We start from the raw sequence: 18,097 nt of genomic DNA, 5'->3' as shown, positions 1-18,097 counted from the left end.
TCTCACCTCAGCCTCCCAAACCCACAACACCAAGCCCAGCTAATTTTTTGTATTTTTGGTAAATACAAGGTCTCACTTTGTTGCCCAGGCTGGTCTTGAACCCCTGGCCCAAGTGATCCTCCCAACTTGGCCTCCCAAAGTGTGTCTCCCCACCTACACCCCCATTCTTTCACTTAAAAAAAGTCTGAGTCTGGGTGCAGTGGCTCACACCTGTAATGCCAGAGCTTTGGGAGGCTGAGGCAGGAGGATAACTTGAAGCCAGGAGTTTGAGACCAGCCCAGGCAACACAGCCAGACTCCATCTCTACAAATAACACTTTTAAAAAACTTACCCAGGTATGGTGGCACGTGCCTGTAGTCCCAATTTGGGAGACAGAGGTGGGAGAATCACTTGAACCCAGGAGTTGGAGGCTGCAGTGAGCTATGACTGCACCATAACACTCTCTGGCCTGGGTGACAAAGCAAAATCTCATCTCTTAAAAAACAAAAAAGGGAAAAAAAGCTTGACATGTACAAAATAATATGTTAATGTAAGTTATAAGAACATAATGGGCTGGGCGCAGTGGCTCACGCCTGTAATCCCAGCACTTTGGGAGGCCGAGGCGGGAGGATCACGAGGTCAGGAGATCGAGACCATCCTGGCTAACACGGTGAAACCCCGTCTCTACTAAAAATACAAAAATAAAAATAAAAATTAGCCGGGCGTGGTGGCAGGCACCTGTAGTCCCAGCTACTTGGGAAGCTGAGGCAGGAGAATGGCATGAACCTGAGAGGTGGAGCTTGCAGTGAGCCGAGATCATGCCACTGCACCCTAGCCTGGGCGACAGAGTGAGACTCCGTCTCAAAAAAAAAAAAAAAAAAAAAAACAAAAAACATAATGAACACCTGTGAACATATCACCCAATTTAAGAAGCCGAACATTAACTAGGACAATTGACACTTACTGTGTGCTGCTCTCGGATCCCACCTCTACCTGCTTTCCTCCCAAAATAGTCACCATCATGATTTTTAAAAGTCATTTTAGTTTTCTTTGCATAATTACCATATTTATACTCCTAAACAATGCACTATATTTACTTTTGTCTTTGCATTTTATAAAGTTATCTCCATGCTATATTATATTGCTGTTTGTTTTCAGCATTATGCTTTTTTTTTTTTTTTGAGACGGAGTCTCCCTCTGTTGCCCAGACTGGAGTGCAGTGGCACGATCTCCCGCCATCCTCCTCCCTTGGCCTCCCAAAATGCTGAGATTATAGGCGTGAGCCACCATGACCAGCCTGAAGATTCTTGTATCGTGTCCTGATGTATGTGTACAAGTATTTTTCTAGGGTGGAACTGTTGGGTTGGAGGGGGCACAAAAAGCTTTTAGGAAAGGAGAAAGGAACAAATTGGATATCTACGATTTTTTTTTTTTTTTTTTTGAGACAGAGTCTCGCTCTGTTGCCCAGGCTGGAGTACAGTGGCACAAGCTCAGCTCACTGCACCCTCTGCCTCCCGGGTTCAAACGGTTCTCCTGCCTCAGCCTCCTGAGTAGCTGGGACTACATGTGCCCGCTACCACACCTGGCTAATTTTTGTATTTTTAGTAGAGATGGGGTTTCTCCATGTTGCCCAGGCTGGTCTCAAATGCCTGACCTCAGGTGATCTGCCTGCCTCGACCTCCTAAAATGCTGGGATTACAGGTGTGAGCCATCGTGTCTGGCTACTATTAGTTTTTCTATTTAGAAATTGTTAATCTGGATCCTCCCTACCTTTCAGCCATTTGCAATACATTTGTTGAGCATAAAGAGTGACCTTCTTGGCCGGGCGTGGTGGCTCATGCCTGTAATCCCAGCACTTTTGGAGGCCAAGGTGGGTGGATCACCTGAGGTCGGGAGTTCGAGACCAGCCTGACCAACATGGAAAAACCCTGTCTCTACTAAAAATACAAAATTAGTCTGGCATGGTGGCGCATGCCTGTAATCCCAGCTACTCAGGGGGCTGAGGCAGGAGAATCACTTGAACCTGGGAGGCAGACGTTGCAGTGAGCCGAGATCACCGCCATTGCACTCCAGCCTAGGCATCAAAACTCCCTCTCAAAAAAAAAAAAAAAAAAAAAAAAAAAAAAGTGACTTTCTTATCCACAGCAAAGAGTCACTGGAAGCCATTTGATGCAATATGACCTCATCTCTCTAGCCAGTGCCGATTGGGTTACAGGAGGGCACCAAGAAGCTTTTCAAAGGCTGTACCAACGTACGCTTCCAGCAATATCTTCTTAAGCTTGAGTGCAGCTCCTTATTTTCCCAAAGCACAGCTAAGACTAAGGCTGCCAAGTTTTTAAAAAGATTTAAAGGAAACTCTGAGCATTATACAAGAAAAATACTGGCCGGGCCCTGTGGCTCATGCCTGTAATCCCTGTACTTTGGGAGGCTGAGACAGGTGGATCACTTGAGATCAGGAGTTCAAGACCAGCCGGGCCAACATGGTGAAACCCCATCTCTACTAAAAATACGAATTAGCCAGGTGTGGTGGCAGGTGCCTATAATCCCAGCTACTTGGGAGGCTGAGGCTGGAGAATCACTTGAACCCAGGAGGCAGAGTTTGCAGTGAGCCGAGATCGCGACACTGCACTCCAGCCTGGGCAACAGAGCAAGACTCAGTCTCAAACAAAAAAAAAAAAAGGAGAAAAAGAAAACCTTGAAACTAAATAGCATAATTTCCTGTTGTAATTCTTTGGCCATGTCCGTTCTTTGTGGAGCCTCTATTCAGTCAAATTGCCCTGTGGGCCAACTCATCTTGCCAGGATAAAAGCCTCCTTATCCAGTCTTGCCTTCCCCAGAGAAAATAAAGGGGGTGGGGGAGGGACAAAGAAAATTAAGACCCTCCCCCTCCAAAAAGAGAAACAACAAAAAGCACACAAGGATTAACATGCTATCTGCAAAGTCACCACTCTGCCCACAGTGTGGTCTTTCACTTCACTGAGTAATATATTGTTTGTAATATAACAATGTAATCAGCTTCTTCATTCCAGAACAGAATTTTGCTTTCCTATCATCATATACCCAGAAGACCCATTCAACTGTGTTTTCAAAACAGCAGCCTTTCCTTAGAGAGAAATTTTACAACTACCCCTAGAGTAGTTCTGTTGGCCAAAGCCTCTTAGCTTGCTAGTGAAAGAAACGAAGTCAAGCCAGCTTAAGCAGAAAAGGAGAATTTGTTCTGAGGATACAAATATATAGTAAGGTACCAAAAAAGAATTTATCATTGGCCAATTTGGATAAGGTGCCCTCCTGTAACCCTCCTGTAATCTAATCAACACTGGTAGAGAGATGAGGTGACAGCATACCAAATGATTTTTGATGAATCTTTGCTGTGAACTAGAAGGGATTAAGTTATGCTCAACTAACGGTTTGCAAATGGCTGAATGGTAGGGAGGATCCACACGAACAATTTCTAAATAACAAAACCAATAGCATGTATCTCATTTGTCCTTTTTCCTTTCCAAAGAGTCAACAATTATTGTATGAGTCAATTATCTTTATAAAAACTACATTCATTAACAAAAATGCAAGATCTCAACTATATATCTTTAGTTATATACATGTATACACATATATGTGTATGTATACACACATTATCCTCAAAGACAACTAATTTAGAGCTTTCCTCATCCCAGTATCTCAGAGAAATACAAAGCAGTTTCTTAGACTTGGCATCATTGAGATTTTGGGCCAACCAGATACTTCTCTGTTGGGTGGGGAGGAGGCTGTTCTGTGCACTGTGGGGTGTTCAGCAGCATCCCTGGCCTGTACCCAGCAGATGACAGTAGCACTCCCCTCCTCCCCACAGTAACATTCAAAAATATCTCCAGATGTTGCCAAATGTCCCTGGGGGACAAAACTCTTCCAATTAAGAACCACTGGTATAAACAAGTCAGCTGGGAGTGGTGGCACACACCTGCGGTCCCAGCTATATGGGAGGGTGAGGCAGGAGAATTGCTTGAGCCCAGGAGTTTGAGACCAGCCTAGCCAGAATCTCTGCCTAGCCTAGGCAGATCTCTACAGAAAAATACAAAAATTAGCCATAGCGTTGGTGTGCACCTGTAGTCCCGGTTACTCAGGAGGCTGAGACGTGAGGATCAATTGAGCCCAGGAGGTCAAGACTGCAGTGAGCTATGATCTCCCCACTGCATCCCGCAACAGGGACCCTATCTCAAATAATTAATTAATTAATGGAAGAAAAGAAAGAAATCCTAGCTTTGTCATTTACTCTATTACTTTGGGCAATTGCCTTATGTTTCCAGAACTTCAATTTCCTTATGTACAAAATGGGAATAACTTTTTGAGCTATTTTAGAGCTATCGTAAGGATCACAGCACATAATCACAAACCACAAAATATGTCACAGTGTACAGGACAGAGCAGGTTCTCTGTAAATGACAGTATTTGCCCATTTATTTTTCTGTAAATAGGAAATATACTAGGATACTTGATGTGGTTACAATCAGGTGGAAACTGACCTATGAGGGAGATAGACAGACAGGCACCGTCTTCTTTTTTTTTTTTTTTGAAATGGAGTCTCGCTCTTTTGCCCAGGCCAGACTGCAGTGGCGCGATCTCGGCTCACTGCAAGCTCCGCCTCCCGGGTTCATGTCATTCTCGTGCCTCAGCCTCCCAAGTAGGTGGGACTACAGGCGCCCGCCACCGCGCCCAGCTAAATTTTTTGTATTTTTAGTAGAGACGGGGTTTCACCATGTTAGCCAGGATGGTCTCGATCTCCTGACCTCGTGATCCGCCTGTCTCCGCCTCCCAAAGTGCTGGGATTACAGGCGTGAGCTACTGCGCCCAGCCAACAGATAGGTACAGTCTTTATCTGTTCGTGCGGCTATAAGAAAGTACCAAAGACTGGGTTATTTATAAAAAACGGAAATTTTGGCCAGGCACAGTGGCTCACGCCTTTAATCCCAGCATGCTGGGAGGCCAGGGCAGGTGGATCGTATGACCTTAGGAGTTTGAGATCAGCCTGGGCAACATGACGAAACCCTGTCTGTACAACGCTACAAAAAAAAAAAAAAAAGCTGGGTGTGGTGGTGCACACCTGTAATCCCAGCTACTCGGGAGGCTGAGGTGGGAGAATCACTTGAACCTAGGAGGCAGAGGTTGCAGTGAGCCGAGGTCATGCCACTGCACTCCAGCTTAGGTGACAGAGACCCTGTCTCAAACAAACAAACAAAAAACCCCAAAAATTTCTTTCTCACAGTTCTGGAGGCTAGGAAGGCCAAGATTAAGTTACCAGCAGGTTGGTATCTGGTGAGGGCATGGTGGCCATTTCCAATACGGCACCTTGCTGCTATGTCCTCCTGGGGGGACCAGTGCTGCGTCTTCACGTGACAGAGGGATGTAAGGGCAATGAAAGGGCCCAGCTCATTCCCACCAACCTTTTTATGAGGTTACTAATCCCATGCCCTCATGACTTCATGATGCCCCACCTCTTAATACTACCAGACTGGCGGTTCAGTTTTCACTTATGAATCTTGGGGAACACATTCAGACCACAGCAGATACATTACAGAAGAGAATAGTCCGTAAATTCCCCAGCAGTAACACTTCGCATATTTGCCTCTTATTACTTGGAGTATACTGTGTTTCATATGGCTTTTTAAACTTTGTAAAAACTGCAGCAAGTGCCTGATTACTTAGGGCTTGTTTATCTAGTGACGGACTATTTAGTCCATTAATTTTGTGCTGTATAACAGGAAAGAGAGAGAAAGAAAATGACTTCTGCAAAGACTGAATCATCTTTATGTCCTCTATGGTAGTTGGCACTTAGTAGGTATTAAATAAACAACAGGCTGGGCAAGATGGCTCATGCCTGTAATCCCAGTACTTTGGGAGGCTGAAGCAGGTGGAGCACTTGAGCTCAGGAGTTCAAGACCAGCCTGGGCAACATGGTAAAATCCTGTCTCTACAAAACTACAAAAACTAGATGTGGTGGATGTGGTGGCATGTGCCTGTAGACCCAGCTACTTGGAAGGCTGAAGTGGGAGGACTGCTTGAGCCCGGGAGGTGGAAGTTAGACTGAGCCAAGGTCCAGCTCCAGCCTGGGTCACAGAGGGAGACCCTGTCTCAAAACAAACAAACAAAAAAAATCTCTTTAACTCCCAAAATGGAAAGTTCTCCAAGGTATATGTTAAGTGATTAAAAAAAAAGGGCCAGCCTGGCATGGTGGCTCATGCCTGTAATCCCAGCACTTTGGGAGGCCGAGGAGGGCAGATCACCTGAGGTCAGGAGTTCAAGACTAGCCTGACCAACATGGGGAAACCCCGTCTCTACTAAAAATACAAAATTAGCCAGGTGTGGTGGCGCATGCCTGTAATCCCAGCTACTCGGGAGGCTGAGGAGGAGAATCGCTTGAACCCAGGAGGCGGAGGCTGCGGTGAACCGAGATCGCGCCATTGCACTCCAGCCTGGGCAAAGAGCGAGACTCTGTCTCAAAAAAAAAAAAAAGTTTCAGTAAATTCCACCTAAGAATTCCACCAGAGTTCTGTTGTTTCCAATGTCATGTTCCACAGATTTCAAGTTGTGAAGCCCTGAACTGTTAATTTATCTTGAGAATGTATATTTAAGCTTAATTTAAGACTATATACCTAAAAATTGAGCATATAATTTGTATAATTTGTTTATGTAAGTTTCTGTAAGTCATAAGTATGTAGTTTCCAAGTGTATAATTTATCTGAATGTAAGAGGCATTAATATATTTTACATTATTGGGACCATAGTAAAGAAATTTCTAAATGGTTTGTAAAATAACTTGTTATTTGCTTTGTTGTAAAAGTAGTTAATACAATGGAAAAACTGTTTCGTAATAATAAGATACATTTTAACACCAAAAAGTAGGCCAGGCGCGGTGGCTCATGCCTGTAATCTCAGCACTTTGGGAGGCCGAGGCGGGCGGATCACGAGGTTAGGAGATCGAGACCATCCTGGCTAACACGGTGAAACCCCGTCTCTACTGAAAATACAAAAAATTAGCTGGGCATGGTGATGGGCACCAGTAGTCCCAGCTGCTCTGGAGGCTGAGGCAGGGGAATTGCATGAACCCGGGAGGCGGAGCTTGCAGTGAGCCGAGATCAGGCCACTGCACTCCAGCCTGGGCGACAGAGCGAGAATCCGTCTCAAAAAAAAAACAAACAAAAAAAACTGTACCCAAGATAATTCTAAGTACTACCTGGTGCAAAACTTTACAGAAGCTGTGGTATCACTTTTGTGATGGAAGAACAGTGTTTGCATTTTGTACAAAAGTACTTGGGGCTGGGCATGATGGCTCATGTCTATAATCTGAGTGCTTTGGGAGGCGAAGGCAGGTGGATCATCTGAGCCCAGGAGTTTGAGACCAGCCTAGGCAACATGGCAAGAGCCTGTCTCTCCAAAACCTACAAAAATTAGCCAAGCATGGTGGTGTGAGCCTGTAGTCCCAGCTACTTGGGAGACTCACGCACGAGGATCTCTCAAGCCCAGGAGGCAGAAGATGAATAAATAAATGGATGCAACTGAATGAGATGAGTCCTCTCTTGAAGGAGAGAGCAAAAGAGATTTAAATAATAACAATTATAATAAGGCTGAGTGCGGTGGCTCACGCTTGTAATCCCAGCACTTTGGGAGGCCAAGGCAGGCGGATCGGTTGAGGTCAGGAGTTCAAGACCAGCATGGCCAACACAGTGAAACCCCGTCTCTCTTAAAAATACAAAATTAGCCGGACATGGCAGTGCGTCCTGTGGTCTCGGCTACTCAGGTGGCTGAGACAGGAGAATCGCTTGAACCTGGGAGGCATAGGTTGTAGTGAGCCGATAAATATAAAAAGTATTAAAGTACTAACAGAAGAAAATTTCCGCTGATCACCCTTTAGCTTTAAATAATGCAAAAGCATATGCCCATGCATCATTCACAATTTATCAGTCTTTTTTGTTTGTACAAAAACTAATATAAGTTATTCTCTTTTATTTGTATTGTGATTGGTTTGGTGAGAGGGAATCAGGCCACTTGAGAGTTCGTGCGTGTTTAAAATTTTCTGGCCTGGCACGGTGGCTCACGCCTGTAATCCCAGCACTTTGGGAGGCCAAGGTGGGAGGATCACTTGAGCTCAGGAGTTCTAGACCAACCTGGGCAATGTGGTGAAACCCTATCTTTACCAAAAATACAAAAATTAGCTGGGTGTGGTGGCTTGCACCTGTCCTCCCAGCTACTTGGGGGGCTGAGGCAGGAGGATCGCTCAAGCCCAGGAGGCGGAGGTTGCAGTGAGCCAAGATCACGCCACTGCACTCCAGGAAGGGCAACAGAGCAAGACTCTGTCTATAAAAAAAAAAAAGAAAGAAAGAAAAGTAAATTAACTTTGGTATTTCAGGTTGTATTTATATGGGGACTTCACATCAACTATGTTCATTACAATTGACCAAGCTAAGTGTAGACAGTCTCTTTAATAGAGAGATTATCTGGAACTACAATTTCTTCCTTTTTTTTTTTTTTTTTTTTTTTTTTTGAGACAGAGTCTCACTTTGTAGCCCAGGTTGGAGTGCAGTGTCGCAATCTCGCCTCACTGCAACCTCTGCCTTCCGGGTTCACGCCATTCTCCTGCCTCAGCCGGAGTAGCAGGGACTAAAGGCGCCCGCCACCACGCCCCACTAATTTTTTTTTTTTTTTTTTTTTTGCATTTTTAGTAGAGTCGGGGTTTCACTGTGTTAGCCAGGATGGTCTCAATCTCCTGACGTCATGATCTGCCTGCCTCAGCCTCCCAAAGTGCTGGGATTACAGGCGTGAGCCACCGCACCCGGCCTGGAACTGCAATTTCTAACTCATACATCATTGCTATAAACCTTATTTGTTTACTGCCTTATTTGTTTACTGTTTCTCTTCCAAGGACCGTCAGTCACCTTTAAAATTAATTTGAAGTTATGAAAAGATAGTTTTTGTTACATGGGCTATTTACTTTTAGTACGGTAAAATGTTATATGAATTTCTAAAGAATGTTTGCTAGAATGAATTATATCTAGGATATGCTTAACAATATATTCTGGAGGCAGCTTTCATTTGAAATTAGGTTCATCTTCTGAGAGTATTAAAAAGTTAATGGGTTTTTGTGCCTGAAGATTTTGATGTTGCATTTGGGTACATTTAATCCACTTTCACCCATAAGGTTTAGCATCTAAAAAAATTAAATCACTGCTAATGCAATTAAAATGACTGAAAAAGTTTCTTTTAATACTTTCAACAGCTGATACATACAAAGGGAAATCTGGAATTTAAAGATAAAGTATGTGCTGGAGTTGAAAGGTTAGGAACCCATGAAGATCTGTGAACTGTAGCTAACCTTGTGGATAGAAGGCAGTAATTACTGAGTAACATTTTTTGGTATTTTTCAAGTAAAAGCTTGTCTTTTCCTAGTTCTCTTCTCCTTTGTTAAGTGTATCCTTCTCTAACTACATCTTTATTCATTTCTTCCTTCCTTTCTTTGTCTACAACCCAACCAAACCCACTGCTCTCTCCTCTCACCCCCTGCCCGTGCCATGACCACTTGAACATTCCAGGAGGGCAGAATAATTGTAATAAGGCTAAGGGCTTATTACACTTATTACACTTAAGGACTCCACAGCCTTGCTTTAGAGAGGATGGTAGCTGAGGATCCTCTCTGGTAAAGGAGAAAAGACCATCCTAGGGAGAATTTATTTTTATTTTTATCTTTTTTGAGATGGAGTCTCACTCTGTTGATCAAGCTGCAGTGCAATGGCGTGATCTTGGCTCACTGCAACCTCCACCTCCCGGGTTCAAGCGATTCTCCTGCCTCAGCTTCCCGAGTAGCTGGGACTACAGGCATGCGCCACCATACCCAGCGAATTTTTGTATTTTTAGTAGAGATGGGATTTCACCATGTTGCCCAGACTGGTCTTGAACTCCTGACCTCAAGTGATCTGCCTATCTGTCTATGATATTTTAGATTGGCAGTTGCAAACTAATGGTCCACAGTGTGCTTTTTATGACATCTAGAAGGTTTGAAGACTTTGATTTCATAGTAAAAATCTGGGTTTCAGGTTGGGTGTGGTGGTGCATGCCTGTAATCCTAGCACTTTGGGAGGCTGAGGCAGGTGGATCACCTGAGGTCAGGAGTTCGAGACCAGCCTGGCCAACATGGTGAAACTGTCTCTACTAAAAATACAAAAATTAGCCAGGCGTGGTGGCATGTGCCTGTAATCCCAGCTACTCCGGAGGCTGAGGCATGAGAATCGCTTGAACCAGGGAGGTGGAGGTTGCAGTGAGCCAAGATTGTGCCACTGCACTCAAGCCTCGGCAACAGAGCGAGACTCCATCTCAAAAATAAATAAATAAATAAACAAATAAATATATAAATATATAAAATCTGGGTTTCAGGCCAGGTGTGGTGGTGCACTCCTGCAATCCCAGCACTTTGGGAGGCGGAGATGGGCAGACAGCTTGAGCTCAGGAATTCCAGACCAGCCTGGGCAACATGGCAAAACCCCATCTCTACAAATAACACCAAAACATTAGCTGGGTGTGGTAGAGTGCGCCTGTAATCCCAGCTACTTGGGAGGCTGAGGTGAGAGGATTGCTTGAGCCTGGGAGGTTGAGCTGTGATCACACTCCCACACTCCAACCTGGGCAACGGAGCCAGACTGTCTCAAAAAAGAAAAAAAAAAAAAAAAAAAGAAAGAAAAGAAAAAAAGGAAAGGTCTGGGCACATGGCTGCTACAGTCCTCTATTAAGCAATGTGCCACAGCAGGGGTCCCTAATCCCTGGGCCATGAACCTGTGCTGGTCTGTGGCCTGTTAGGAACTGGGCCACAGAGCAGGAGGTGAATAGTGGGTGGACAACTGAAGCTTCATCTGTATTTCTGGCCGCTCCCCATTGCTTGCATTGCTGCCTGAGCTCTGCCTCCTGTCAGATCAGCAGCATCATTAGATTCTCACAGGAGCATGAACCCTGTTGTAAATTGCACACACGAGGGATCCAGGTTGCATATTCCTTATGAGAATCTAATTCCTGATGATTTGTGGTGGAACAGTTTCATCCCAAGACCACTATCGTCCTGCGCCCCATCCCTTGCCACCTGTGGAAAAACTGTCTTCCACAAAGCCGGTCCCTTGTGCCAAAAATGTTGGGGACTGCTGTGCTTTAGAATGTGCCATGAATCTGCAGCCTCTATTATATAGTTCCCTATATACTTTGCTTCCTACCGTCTTACATTCTGCCCTATAGGCATTTGAGTTTGCAACCCTTCTTTTTGTTAGTATGCTACGCCGGTGACATTGACCAAATGACCACACATTAATTATAAGCTTAGTTGGTGAAGACCTCAATGGAATAACGTGACATAAGTATTGTGACAATACTTCTTGCATGTATCTGCAGGTGGAATTGTAAACCTGGTGGTCCGAGATGGTCTAATTCGATCTTCCTATGTATCTCCTTATATTAATAGTGGTAACATTTGAGGTGGTGATTCAGCGTTTCAATGCCTCTTCTCATGGCAACAACAAATGTTTTCCTTCTGAATCACATTAACCTAGATGTTACTGCAGATCAAAATTAGACTGTACATTTTCAACCACAGAAATATTGGGCAGTAAAAATTTTTCTTAATATTGATTGCCTATGTAGGTTGTGCAATTAGCATATGTTTATAGTTCTGTGATTTATGTATGGCTGCTACTGAGCCAGAGGGGGCAAAGCAACAGCGTTTTCTCAGTTGTGTGAGCAGCATTACGTTATAATGAATAGGTAATATTAAATTGGGCTGATGAATCATATTACAGTAATCCAATATTTCGCTTGTAAAGTCCCTGAGGTTTACAGAAGGAAATCTTTTCTAATAACAAGAAGAGTTACCTAATGCGAGATGACGAGTTGGTGGGTGCAGCGCACCAGCATGGCACATGTATACATATGTAACTTAAAAAAAAAAAAAAAAAAAAGAAACATATTAAGTCAATAAAAAAAATAATAATAAAATAAAAATAAAAATAAAAATAAAAAAAAAAAAGAAGAGTAAGGCATGTGCTTTGGTCTTTATTTCGCAGTTATACGATCCTGGGTAAGGAGCTCAACTTTTCTCTGCCAAAATTAAATGAGGATTAAATGAGATCATATATGTGAAGGTGTGAAGGACAGTGCCTGGCACATAGTAGGATCAATCAATGTTAGTATCTCTAAAATAGAGATTGATTCTAAAGTTCCATAAAGTGGTAGAACCGATCTTAAGATTCCCAAATGATAGAATTGTTATTTATTTGCCTAAGTAGTAGGAGATTACTTATTGTATGTCCAGGGGATCCTTTTTTTTAAAATAATTTTTATTTATTTAAGACAGAGTCTCACTCTGTCCCCCAAGCTGAATGCAGTGGCACCATTTTGGCTCACTGCAACCTCTATCTCCCTGGTTCAAGCAATTCTCCTGCCTCAGCCTCCTGAGTAGCTGGGATTACAGGTGCGCACCACCATGCCCGGATAATTTTTGCAGTTTTAGTAGAGGCGGGATTTTGCCATGTTGGCCAGGCTGGTCTTAAATTCCTGACCTCAGATGATCCAGCTGCCTCAGCCTCCCAAAGTTCTGGGATTGCAGGTGTTAGCCACTGGGCCTGGCCTTTTTTTTTTTTTTTTCAGACAGAATCTCACTCTGTTGTCCAGGCTGGAGTGCAGTGGCACTGCCATGCCTCACTGAAGCTTTGAACTCCCTGGCTCAAAAGATTCTCCCACCTCAGCCTCCTGAGTAGCTGGGACCACAGGTATGTACCACCACACCCTGTTATTTTATTTTATTTTTTGAGAAGGAGTCTCTCTCTGTCACCCAGGCTGGAGTACAGTGGCATGTTCTCGGCTCACTGCAACCTCCACCTCCCGGGTTTAAGCAATTCTCCTGCCTCAGCCTCCTGAGTAGCTGGGACTATAGGAGCATGCCACCACGCCTGGCTAATTTTTTTGTATTTTTTAACTAGAGACAGGGTTTCACCGTGTTAGCCAGGATGGTCTCGATCTCCTAACCTCGTGATCTGCCCACCTCAGCCTCTCAAAGTGCTGGGATTACAGGTGTGACCCACCGCGCCCAGCCCTGGTATTTTATTACTTTTTTTTGTAGAGATGAGGTCTTACTATGTGGCCCGGGCTGGTCTTACATTCCTGGACTCAAGTGATCCTCCCACGTTGACCTCCTGAAGTGTTGGGATTACAGGCATGAGCCACCGTGCCCAGTTCCCTGCTTAAATAGTTTTAAGGGGGAAAAGAAAGAAAAAGACTGATTTTCTTCCCTACCACTACCAAGACAGGCAAAACACACCAGAACACTTTGCTTAGCATTTCTTTTCTAAAGTGACCAAAATTTATAATAGACACTTAAAATATGTACTGGAATATATCCCAATTATATCCCCAGTCTATAACTCAGCTATATGCAGCTCCTTTATCTTATTAATGCTATGAATCAGCAATAGTTTATGCTTTCATATTACCTGAGGCCATGCAATCCTCTTTTTTGGTTGTTGAAATAATTTCTATAACTATTTCACAATTTCAATTGCCAACATTAATTCAACAGTATTTAAGCTGTCTGTCCCAGACACTATGCTAGCCTTTGGAGATTTCCAAGGTGAATAAGATGAGGACCCGGCTATTTGCCTACGGTCTAGCAGACAGACCTTTTTTTTAATTTTTTGAGACGGAGTCTCGCTCTGTCACCCAGGCTGGAGTGCAGTGGTGCGATCCTGGCTCACTGCAAGCTCCGCCTCCCCGGTTCATGCCATACTCCTGCCTCAGCCTCCCGAGGAGCTGGCACTACAGGCGCCCGCCACCACACCCGGCTAATTTTTTGTATTTTTAGTAGAGACACAGTTTCACCGTGTTGGCCAGGATGGTCTAGATCTCCTGACCTCGTGATCCGCCCGCCTTGGCCTCTCAAAGTGCTGGGATTACAGGCACGAGCCACTGCGCTCGGCCACCTTTTTTTTTTTTTTTTGATAGGAGTCTCCCTCTGTCGCCCAGCCTGGAGTGCAGTGGTGCGATCGTGGCTCACTGCAACCTCTGCCTCCAGGGTTCAAGAGATTCTCCTGCTTCAGCCTTCCGAGTAGCTGCGACTTACAGGTGCATGTCACCACGCCCAGATAATTTTTGTATTTTTAGTAGAGACAGGGTTTTGCCACGCTGTCAGGCTGGTCTCGAAATCCTGACCTCAGGTGATCTACCTGCCTCAGCCTCCCAAAGTGCCGGGATTACAGGCATGAGCCACTGCACCCGGCCAGCAGACAGACTTCTAAGCAAATTACAGCTACCACTTTTTGTATGCTCACTAACTGTAGATAAGGGTCTATGCCAGGCCCTTTACATCATGTGGTAATTGGCATGGTGTAGTTGAATGGTTTCTACCATCGATTTCCTTACCTCCCCCACTTCCCAACAGCTCCCAGTTCCTTTTTGGGGATCTTCCCAGAAGATGACTTTACTTGGCTCAAGAGGTGGAGCACATGACAGATTAAGCCAATCAGGGCATTTCATGCCCCTTCCTACAGGGTTCAGAGACAATCATGTTATCTGCAGCTGCCCAATTAGAGTGAATCTCATGACCTTTGTTGGAAAACCAGAACAACTGTGTCACAGAGATGTTAATATAGATGTAAGGCCTGGGACTACCATAGCCATTTTTGTTACCATGAAAGACATGGAGACAAGAGGGTATCACTGAAAGAATCTCAGAGAAATTCTGATGATTTCATAACCTCTGATATAGCCTATGCCCAAAGCCTGCTCTGGGCTTTTCTGTTATAGGAGCTAGTAGATTCCCTTTATTTTTCAAACCACTGTGAATTAGGTTTTCTGTTACTTGAAGGAAAGCATCGTAAAGGATACACCGGACCTTTTTTATAACACAGTAGATATCATTCTCATTTTATTTTTGTGTGTTTTGTCTTTTGTTTTGTTTTTTAAGACAGAGTCTTGCCATCTCGGCTCACTGCAACCTCCACCTCCTGGGTTCAAGCGATTCTCGTGCCTCAGCCTCCTGAGTAGCTGGGACTATAGGAGCGCACCGCCATGCTGAGCTAATTTTTGTTATTTTTAGTAGAGACAGGGTTTTGCCACATTGGCCAGTCTGGTCTCGAACCCCTGGCCTCAAGTGATCCACCCACCTTGGCCTCCCAAAGTGCTGGGATTATAGACGTAAGCCACCATGCTCAGCTGATTCATTTATTTTCATTTTTTTGCCATACAAACCAACAACTTGCAAACTCCCATTATAAACATTTCCAGAAATTTATGGTGTACAGGTGCAATTTTGTTGCATGCATAGATTTCATACTGGCGAAGTCAGAGCTTTTAGGCTGTCCATCACCTAAATGACGTGTATTGTACTGAATAAGTAACTTCTCATCATCCACCCACCTCCCACACCCTAAGCCTTCTCAATCCCCATCATCTATCATTCCACACTCTACATTTCTGTGTACACATTCTTTAGCTCCCACTTATGAGTGAGAACATGCAATATTTGTCTTTCTGTGTCTGGCTGGCTTAAGATAATGGCTTCCAGTTCTGTCCATATTGCTGCAAAGGACATGGTTTCATTCTTTTAATGGTTGAATAGTATTCTATTGCCTATATGTACCACATTTTCTTTATCCAGTCATCTGAAGATGGACACTTAGATTGAGTCCACATCTTTGCTATAGTGCATTCACTCATTGTTATAGCTGAGAAAACAAAGGTCCTTGCCCTTTGCCACTGAGCCAATACATGGCAGAGTCAGGTTGATTTCCAAACCCACACTCTTATGATCATGCTTCTAGTAACTCTAGTGCAGTTTAAGAGGTATATCAAAAATACAGTAGTGACAGCCAGGCATAGTGGCAGGCACCTGTAATCCCAGCTACTTGGGAGACAGGAGAATCGCTTGAACCGGGAGGTGGAGGTTGCAGTCAACCAAGATCGTGCCACTGCACTCCAGCCTGGTCAACATAGCGAGACTCCATCTCAAAATAAATAAACAACTAAATAAATAAAAGGGATACAATAGTGACATAAAGGAATGATCAGCTTATTGTGTGTGTGTGTGTGTGTGTGTGTGTGTGTGTGTGTGTGTGTGTGTGTGTGTGTGTGTGTCTGGTGGCCATGGAGCTATTCCAGGGCACCAGACATGGACAAAAGTATGAAGGGCTCACGGCATATGCTAAATAAATGTTTCTATTTTATTTTCCTTTGTGCTTCTGAGAAATTTGCTGTGCTAAGGAATCTTAGTGGGAGGTTCCAAATATCTCTAATGGGTCCTTAAAAATAACACAGGGGACTGAGAGTTACTTTCAAAAAGCTAGTATTTCAAAACAGGTTGTGCAGATGAATTCAGATTTTTTTTTTTTGAGACAGGGTCTCATTCTGTTGCTCAGGCTGGAGTGAGGCAGTACAATTATAGTTCACTGTAGTCTTGACCTGCTGGGCTCAAGCAATCCTCCTACCTCAGTCTCTGGAGTAGCTGGGACTACAGGCCTCCATACCTGGATAATTTTTTTTTTTTTTTTTTTTTTTGTAGAGACAGAGTTTCACCATATTGCCCAGGCTGGTCTTGAACTCCTGGCCTCAGGCAGTCCTCCTGCCTCAGCCTCTGAAAGCACTGGGATTACAAGCATGAGCCACTGTGCCTGGCCCAGACAGGCCCAGACAGGCCCAGACAGGCCCAGACTTCTTTACCATGGATGAGATCTTTGTCAACTCAGTGTGGCTATCTCACGCTGCTTTGTCAACAAGTTTTTTTTTTTTTTTTTTTTTTTTTTTTTTAATGAGACAGAGTCTTACACTCTGTTACCAAGGCTGCAGTGCAGTGGTTCAATCTTGGCTCACTGCAACCCCTGCCTCCCGGGTTCAGGCAATTCTCCTGCCTCAGCCTCCTGAGTAGCTGGGATTATGGGTGCCCACTACCATACCCGGTGGTACATAATAATTTTTCTATTTTTAGTAGAGACAGGGTTTTGCCATGTTGGCCAGGATGGTCTCGAACTCCTGGCCTCAAGTGATCCGCCCTACATGGCCATCCAAAGTGCTGGAATTACAGGTGTGAGCCACCGCACCTGGCCACATTCTATCATTTTTATATTTGTTTAGTCCATCCCCTCTTTGATTCCACTGCCATTGCTTATTTCAGACCATTGCTGTTTCTCATGGAGACCCTTGATACTCAGAGTGTGGTCCATGGATCAGAGTCTCAACATCACCTGGGAACATCTAGGAATCTTAGATGCCCACCTCAGACTCTCTGGATTAGAATGTGCATTTTAACATACTGAAATTTGACAAGCACTAATACATTTTTTCACTAGAGTCTTCCAATGATCTCCTGACTCTAGTTTGGTTTTGTTTTTTCAGAGATAGGGTCTCTCTCTCTCTCTCTCACCCAGGTGAGAGTGCAGTGGTACACTCCATAGCTCACTACAGCCTTCAGCTCCTGAGCTCAAGTGATCCTCTTGCCTCAGCCTTCTGAATAGCTAGGATTACACATGCATGCCATTACACGCATCTACGTTTCTACTTTTTGTAGAGACAGGGTCTCACTGTGTTTTCCAGGCTGGTCTCGAACTCCTGGCCTCAAGGGATCATTCCACCGTGGCCTCCCAAAGTGCTGAGATTAGAGGCATGAACCACTGCGCTGGGCCCCGCCTCTAGTTTTTTTGTTTGTTTTGAGACAGAGTCTCACTCTATCACAAAGTCTAGAGTGCAGTGGCACAATCTTGGCTCACTGCAAACTCTGCCCCCGGGGTTCAAGCAATTCTCCTGCCTCAGCCTCCTAAGTAGCTGTTCCAAGCATTTTGAGAGGCGGAGGTGGGCAGATCGCTTCAGCCCAGGAGTTCAAGACCAGCCTGGACAACATGGCGAAACCCATCTCCACCAAAAATACAAAAAATTAGCTGGGTGTGGTGGTGCACCTCAGTGGTCCCAGCTATACAAGAGGCTGAGGTGGAAGGATCATTTGAGCCCAGGGGCGGAGGTTGCAGTGAGCCGAGATCCTGCAACTGTGCTCCAGCCTGGGTAACAGAGCGAGACCGTGAACATGAAATAAAAATGGATTGTCTAGGGGAGAGAGAAG

The 18,097-nt window shown here is 44.5% G+C and overlaps 1 protein-coding gene across 1 annotated transcript in view; it reads right to left on the bottom strand.

Moving 5' to 3' along the window:
• Positions 1-18,097, bottom strand: part of LOC129015030 (cytochrome b-c1 complex subunit 2, mitochondrial-like) — a 55,195-nt gene that overhangs the window by 3,056 nt on the left and 34,042 nt on the right. The window lies entirely within an intron of this gene.

The sequence above is a fragment of the Pongo pygmaeus genome, chromosome 18 (assembly GCF_028885625.2).
Source record: "Pongo pygmaeus isolate AG05252 chromosome 18, NHGRI_mPonPyg2-v2.0_pri, whole genome shotgun sequence".
NCBI lineage: Eukaryota > Metazoa > Chordata > Mammalia > Primates > Hominidae > Pongo > Pongo pygmaeus.
Note: the sequence above shows the minus strand (reverse complement) of the source record. Positions and strands in the feature narration are given on the sequence as shown.